Below are 8,932 nucleotides of genomic sequence, written 5' to 3'. Positions count from 1 at the left end.
GTCAATAGATACAATTTTCCTTCAGAATGCTGCATGCAAGGTGTGTGCTTTATTTGGTGTTGCCAATTCTTTAGGCAAGGTCAATCCGCCATGGATAGAAAACGAATCTTTTTACGCTTTGTGTGTTTTGCTGTCTTTTAGTTATACGTTTTGCATTACATTCTCATTATAAAGTCAAAGGTAACACAAATCCAGGTTAGGGCGCAGGTCCAGTGAGATAAGGGCTTTACTCTCTTGCACAATCAATAAACACACAACATATCTTTTTGTGAACGTTTTATTTTGGCGCAAAGCAATCCACATATACATTCATGGTTTCATGTGTCCTGCTGACTGTCCAACTCCCTGACTTCTGATTGACAGGGCAGATCACGTGATACTTCAATCAATCACGTTATTTATTCCATACATTTCTGTCAGCCGGCATTACTATGGATTCCGAGTAATTATAAACGCTTAAGACTGTCTTTCAGTTTACGGAAATCTCTTTTAGCCTTAAAGGCCTAAGCGATTTCAGGGGTAAAACTGGAAATATTCTGGATAAAATAATATATATGAAATTGACATTTACTTCCCCATATTAGCGCATTTGCATCATTATTTCATACTTTGGGCGTTTAATAAGAGCACAGAAACAAGTCGCAAAAGGAGTATCTTTTTTATTGGTACCACCCAATAATCAGCTCAGAATCCAGCCGTAACCGTTTTCTGTCGACAATTTTCGGAAAGTTCCGGCCGCGTGACGTCAAAATGTCCGAGCACATTGAGCCATGACCACGTGATTAATTCTCTGGAAGCTTTCGGGACTTATCGGTCAGAATCGCGCTTGTTCGGAAGATTTGAAATAATGGCTGGCCTCTTTAAAGAAGATTAAGGCATGAATTCCTCACAAAGTGCAACTGACACGCCAAAGCGGTGTCGAAAACGTTTATTTCAGGAGATAATGATGACGTTCTTGTTTGCCACAAGCCGTGTTGCTTTGACGACTGCATGGACATGCACACACATTTACACACAGGCAAACGTGGACACGTACACACACCCACACACACGCATACCCACACACATACACACACACACACACCCACACACACACACACACGCGCACGCGCACACACGCACACACACACACATACACATACATATACATACACACTGAAACACGCTTATGCACGCACACACACACACACGCTCACAAAGAGACGTACACATACATATGATTTGCGAATAACATTTTACGATAAGGCAAATATTTCTGTACAAAATAGTACGAAAATTGTACGAAATAGCTTTGAGAAATGGTACCATTGGCCGTCTGCAATCTATCTGGGAGGTATTTGGGGGTTATGAAAAGTTTAGTACTTTATATTGCTGCTGCCTAGTCCAAAGTCAACGTCAAGTTGCCAATGCAATGAAGTTGTTGGATTCAGAAAACAGTCTCTGGAGAAACATTAACACGTGCTTTTGGGGGTGAGTTCGCGGAAACTCCCAGACTAGACCCTCTTACCTGGGAGGTGAATCAGTATCATCCTCAGACACGCCTATGGAGTAGTTATGCTCCATCGCGCTGCGAATGGCGCGGTTCTGTAGAGAGAGAGACAGGAGGGAATCACTATACACATTTGTAGACACATAGATGACTTTAGTATCTTTTTCTAACAACGGGCATATATAATGTGGCGTCAAGGTGGCGCAGTGGCAGGGCGTTTGCCTCAGAACCCAGAGATCCTGGGTTCGAATCCGGGGTTCCCTGATTTGTCTTGTTGACGTTGTGCCATTGCCATTGAAAAGGCACTTCACACGACTTTGTGTGTTTGTGAGTATGTTTGTCTGTCTGTGTATGTTTGTGTGTGTCTGTGAGCGCGCGCGCGCGCGTGTGTGCGCGTGTGTGTGTGTGTGTGTGTGTGTGTGTGTGTTGATGATTACCCACATCTTTGATGTACTCCCAACGCTGGAACTTATCGTTACCGTCTGCCTTTTGTCCAATGGATAGGGGACCCTCCTTATCGTTAGGATCCGTGATCTGCAGGTAGAGGTCGTCGTCCAGAGCGCTTCTGATGTAGAAGAATTCGTCGGCCTGACAAAGCAACAAATGGCATTAACAATGAGAAGGTTTTACCTAATACGTCCACCGTGTCACTGAGGTATATGTCCAGTATGAAGGTGAAGTGGCAGAAGTTACGATCATTACCGAGTAGTTTTGAGGCTCTCTGGAGTTAGATATGACGTCATATTATGTAAAATTGGTGTCACTAGTCTGTTTATTTCTAGCTCTTCTAACTACTCTCCAAGCAGAGGAACGGGTCCGGCTGATTTTTGGCATGTTTTTGTCGGGCTTTCTATTTTGTCCCTTTTTCTTTATTGTGTGCGGGTTGGCGACATAAAACAGCCAGACCGCAACCTCTGCTTGGAGAGTACTTCTGATCACTTCTCAGTAGACTATTTGAATTTGATGTCACCACTTCAGGGGCACACAAGGGTAAAAACACACAAACACAAGAATCATCACATTAAGTCCAGTACCATCATGATTGTGTTTCTGCTTTGAAAATGTTGGTCCTTACCGCCGGCACATAAGGCACCACATCCCACTGTTGGTTGAAACCGGTCCCTCCTTCCTTACGCTGGTACAGGATCACACTGGTGCCGGGGGCGGTGTTCGACCCCTGGACGTCCAGAACCCACGTTTCCCCCAGGCTGCTCTGAATGGTACCACCTGGACACAGAATGGCACCGCCCGGAACCTGGATAGAATCGTCCGGAAACTTGATGGCACCGTCCGGCTTGAAGTGCCACTTCTGGCCAGGGGCGTAGTTGACACGGCCGTTGATGATTCTGCGTAAGGAATATGAACAGGGAATTTACAACATGGTTTGATAAACCTCCTTGGCTATAGCTATCTATGCAACACAAGCTAATGCCATAGAACTTTTTCACTGTGGGTGTTGCTCGCTATCAAAAAAGATGCTTTAGGTAATTTCAACAAACTTGATAGAAATAGTTATTATCTTCGCCGAGTACTATGGGGTAGATTATGTTTTCGGTTGAGCCAGCTGTTTGGTGGGTCTGTATGTATGTCAAGAGCATAACTCAAGAAACCTCTGATGAATCCTTATGATTTTTGGTAGGTGTGTAGTGGTTGTGCAAAGGAAGGTCAAGTTAAAAAATGGTTCACCTTGCGTTTTTCAACAGTACTGCAGCGGACTTTTAATTTTTGTGCGTTTGTTTGTAGGCTAAAAAAGTGACGGAAACGTTGATGGATCTTCATGATTTTTTGCAGGTGTGTAGATGTTGTAGACACAGAGGTCAAGTTAAAAAATGGTTCTCCTGGCATTCTCCGTCGGTACTGCAGCGGGCTTTGTGTGGATGTGTATTTCTTGTGGACAACATAACTCAAGAAGCTGTTGATGGATCTGTATGATATTTAGTGGATGGGTAGGGTTTACAAAAAGGAAGGTCAAGTTCGATAATGGGCCTTCTAGCGGGTACCTAAGGTACTGCAGCGGAGCTTCAAAATTTAGTGGCATATTTTCTGAAAGTGCTATGGTCATGATATTTGTGTGGTAGATAGTTCATGCCACAAGAAGTAAGTTCTGTAAGTTTGGCCCCCCTAGCGGCTTGTTTAGAACTGCAGTGGGTGTTTTTGTTTTGACATTCGAACACGTATTACTTCAGAAGCGGTGAAGAGATTGTCGTGAAGTTTTGTATGTAGAGTGCTTTACACAATCGATGTCTAATTATAGAAAACAGGAGCTAATCTTCATAATTAGTAAGGATAATTGTAAATCCATTACATTCCATAATGGGGCATGTGATAGTGTTCCCGAAACAGGCCAGCAGAAGGCCTTGCCTAGAAGTATAAATATATTAAACAAATGGGGCAGTCTCACTACAATTCAAGCAGATGTGTGGGTCCGGTTGGTTTTTAAAGTGTTCAGTTTCGGCATTTTTGTCCAACACACGGTTGGAGACATAACGGAAAGGGAACAAAATAGAAAGCCTTACAAAACACCTAAAAACATGTGAATAACCAGCCGGACCCACTCCTCTGCTCAGAGAGTACACTGCGCCAAAACTGCACCACTACTAGGTATTACCTGGCACCGTATGGAAAAGTAACATGTACTATGTCTTGCAAAATGTGTATGATATGGAATAAAGATTTATTCTATTCATATATATTGACTGTACCATTTTATTATAACTTTCAATTTTTTTGATGACCAGTTATAACATATATCAGCACACTATACACATATACTAGTCCTGTTCCACCAAATGATTTTTATCCCTATCTAGACTGGACTCATTCTCCCCCCCCCCCCCCCCCCACCCCCCCATCATAAATTTCAAACGGTATGGTGTATGATCAAGTTTGCAGGGGGTGATAAGCATGTAAATATTAATCACTCTCCACAATAACTTGAATAAGCCTTGATTATTTGGCGAAGATAATGTGTTCGTGGAACTCTAGTTAATTGCATGTTATTAGTAGTGCTTCTTGCAGGCAAGCAACTTAGAGTTATTACTAAGATGGTATAATGTGAACAATTACAAAATACTCACGGCAAACGTTTCCTGAACACTTGTGGCAAAACGTCGCCTTACCCTGCACCGTTGTAAGCATATCCTTCCGACACGTCCAGACGAAAGTCGTCATTCACGCGACTCGTCAGTTCACCAGTCTGAGAAAATATACCAGACATAGAGGCATGTACGGGCATGTACATGTACATGTACGGCATTATGCACATCAATCCCCCCCCCCCCCCCCCGGCACCGGAAATCCACCGCCACAAATTTGTGGCTTCGGGGCCCGGCCGGGACTACATCCCCGACGGGCCCCAGCGCAATTGGGATCAAAGCATTACATTGTACACAGTCTTACCTCTGAGTCGTACTTCCAGAGTTGGTTCGCTAGTCCCTTCGAGTTGAGTTTCTCGACGACCACAGGAGAGCCGGCCTCGTTCCCTTTCGCTTCAAGGACCATTCCTGTCTGCCGGCTCATGATGTAGAAATACCCCTGGGAACGAGAGTGTTAGCAGTCACGTGATGATGAGGAAATGTTGGTGGATTGAAGATGTGTGTGAAATCAATCTTGTAGCATACATCCCATTTCTGCAGTCTCAACATCTACATCTGTAATTTTAACATGAACCAAAAACATAGATTTCCTGTTTACCTTGAAATCCATGGCGGTTTAGAGGTGTACTCGGGCGTATGGTAGACCTTACGGCTGTAACGAACAACAAAAACACATGCTACATTAAAGTCAAGTTGTTGCTGAGGTACAGGCACACAGCTGTTAACAGATTAGAAAATACATGTACCAATAGTAATGGAATTGTAAGTATGTCTGGCTTGCTATTCCAAAATGGATTTATTGCTTAAAAAGTACATCATTCTGTAGAGAACCTGTCCTATCGGGACGTTTCAAAGTATGATACAAAAAACGTAGTCTGTTATCCGCCCCTGTTATCCCCCAGTTGACCCTAACCGCTGTTTACGAAAGTTTGTTGTTTGAACCTTAACTGTGACCCTTCGGCAAGAATCTTCTCAGTAGACTGCACACACGTCACTGGGTAACCCGACACGAGGAAACGATGCCTGGAAAAATACATACAGTGACTAACTTGTCTGTAATGCAATGTATTGTAGTGTATAAAGTTTATATTGAAATACGTGCTTTCCACATATTATTTCACATATTCGGTCGTTGAAATGGTTGAATATTCAAAACTTGAAGGCACATTGTGCGGTGTGTGTGACTCCCTGACACAAATTCTTTTAGTTCTTACTTTTTGATTGAATTTTCTTAAGACATAAAGCCCCTTGTGCCTGCCACACCAATCATGATCATCACAGACTATCCTATCCTAGTCTCTACCAGACTAACTTTTTATTATTTTTTATTATTAAAAGCTGCCAGTCCCGACTTAACTAGGGATACAGAAATATGCCTTGTGTGCTGGACCTGGTTATAACCGGGATAGGGTATTCCCCAGAACAAAACAGCTTTGCGTGCGTGTAGCGCGCGAAGCCGGGAAGTTAGGGGAGTTAGCGCCGCCGGGTGTTTCGCGGGTTTCGTGAGGGAGGTCAGGGGTCAAACATTTTTGATTTTTACTTCGCTAAAAAACCTGGCAGCTTAAGGGTTAAACAACAGAAAAATATACAGGACATGGAGATGGTGCACACTAGCTATCGCTAATATTAAACATCATCTCTGGAAATTAACATTACAACTTACATAGATACAATAACAATAAGAAACAGCAATTTGGGTCGTCCAATACAAACTAACTAACAAACAAACAATCAATATAATAACACACCTGTACTATGTTTCAAAACGTTTGCTTGTAGCGATGAAGTCCTGTGTCAAGCCCAAAATTTTACAATTGAAATCAGATGAAACAAAGGATGAACCTCTTAATAATAAATAAATGGATAAGGGCTTGATTAGACAAAGTGTCAAGAGCAAGTATGGGGGCTAATAGGTTCTGAAGGTTGTCGAGAAGGTTTAGTCTGACTGTATATAGGGCAGAACAAAAGATAATGGACAACGCTTTCGCTTTGACATCCACAAGTGCAGGCTGGACTTGTTGCTAAGTTACGTGTAAATAATCCATTTACGGAAGCTATTACCAGACTAACTACACTGGTCATTTTTGCCAGAGGAGCTTGGCCACCATTGGATTTCAGATGTGACCTCCCACGGGATTGACTCTCCAATTATCATAGCCTGCAACTGGGTGCCATCCTATTTCTACCGGGGCTCCTACACTCGCTACCCTACCTTTTTAGGGCAGCGAGTGTAGGAGCCCCGGTGGAAATAGGATGGCACCCGGGCTACAATTATCCACCCCATTTTGTCGAATTCTACCATCTATATCCCAACAGACCTGTATTATATGTTGAAGGCAAAACCTTTCCAATAACATAACTGGCAAAAGTAACGGTAAAACACCGGAGCCAAGGACGAAACCAATTCCTAAATATCTTCCAATGGTTTATTTTCCAGGTTAGCCCAAGCACATGTACAGAAATCGGCGTCACGTGAAAGAAACCCTGTGCCGTGGAAGCGATGGCCCCTGTGTGAGGGAACGGTGGCCTCTGGAAGCCATGCTCCCTCGCGGAAGCTATCGACTCCCGGGAATGCTGTTCACACAAATGGAAGCCATCGCTTATTATACACGGGGTATGCCGCCCCCTTAACTGATTCCCGCCAGTCTGGTCTGTTTTGTCACTGTAGTTCCCCACTTTTTGCTGAGAGCCACCCCCATAATCAGCAATAAAACAGGAAAAAAGGGCAAAACGGCAAAAATCACAACGACACAATAAAATAAAAACATGAACTGGGATGTGATAGATGCGATCGGTTTCTGTAAGGCTTGCAACCACTTTTGACGGTCATTTATATTTTCTGCGACAACAGTCGTTTTTCAAGTGGCTTCACAAGGAAGAAGTTCAGGCATTCAAAAGCTTTCAACTTTGATTTTCAATAGTAGATCAAACATAGAACATCATAACTGTTGTGATTTGGTGACTCATGGATATTTTCTTAGGTATACCTTTGAAAAAAATTAAAACGTCGGACAGGACAAGAGTGGACACAGTATACTGAAAACTAACTCACTTTGCTGCAGCGGGCCCAGAACTCTGCGGCGCTCAAGTTGTGTTTGTGCTTCCGTGAGAGTGGGTGGGTGTTGGCCAAACTCGAATTCTTCTCCCGCTATGATGGTTTCGTTTAACCAATCTCATTTAAAAGAGTTTGGTTATTTTGCTACCCTGCTGACTTAACATTATCCAATCAGCATTCTCCTTACTTCAAGGTACGTTACACGGGGGATCGGATTTGGCCACCATACAGCATAGTGTTTCAATTGCAGGGGGAGATGTTAACCTTACCGTGGACTGACCATCCTTTCCATTTAATTTTCATTTTTATTCCCTTTTTTGGCTGAATTTTACGATCCCTTACCGCCGTAAACTATAAAAAGGCCTGGTGGACCCTACAAAAAATAAACACCAGCGCTCTAAGAAGTCTGCGAATGAGGCTAGTTTATTTTGATTACTCCTTCTAGCGCTATACTTGGAAGAACATAGACCAGAAAAAAATGCACATTAACTGTCCAAAGTAGTCTACAGATAAATGATAGTAAAGTCACTATGTTTGACCCTCCGCTTGCCTGACGCGATGGAAGAAAACAATGTTGTTTTGTGAATTTCACCGACATGAGTGACACGTGACGTTCACGTGATAAACGCATGACCATGCTGTTTTGCCGTGCAAAAATGTACCACCGGTGCGGGGTCGCTAGGTTGTATCAAACCTTCTTAAAGGTAATAATAGTTTTAAACCTCGAATCGAAAGGGATAGTTTGAATATCAAAGAAAGGCTTAACGTCGGCTACTTTTAACAGATAGTAGCTACCGGGTAAGTTTGAAAAACATGATGAAGTACGCGGTGTTGAATTGCATATGAAATACATCATGCATGACGCTTCCATGCAACTTGCTGTTAGTGGTTCAGACGTTTATCCTGTTATGTCGCTGGACACAAACCTATCTATTGCTCATGAGAACTAGCTTTGACAGAATACACCTCGACATGTGAACATGACCCAAACTGGACGATAACTGTTCATGCACGATAACTGGTCATGTTACGTCACGTGCAACTGTAGGAATATAAATGATGCATTGTCCTTACCTGACCTGGCCGGGTCACGGCGTACCAGTCATGGTCCAAAGTTCACCTGCACACCGCCCTCCATTGTGTTGGACCTGAAGCTTGTGAATGACGCAACAAAATCCACGTAAACTGTTACAGCTTATGGAATAGGCGGGCAGTGCATAGTAACTTGGAGTAGCCCCTGTCCGGCAGGAGCTCCGAGGTGCCTGAGGTGCTTCGGCCCGACTGCAGCTCGAC

Source organism: Branchiostoma lanceolatum, chromosome 18 (assembly GCF_035083965.1).
Source record: "Branchiostoma lanceolatum isolate klBraLanc5 chromosome 18, klBraLanc5.hap2, whole genome shotgun sequence".
In the NCBI taxonomy this organism is placed as follows: Eukaryota; Metazoa; Chordata; class Leptocardii; order Amphioxiformes; family Branchiostomatidae; genus Branchiostoma; species Branchiostoma lanceolatum.
Note: the sequence above shows the minus strand (reverse complement) of the source record.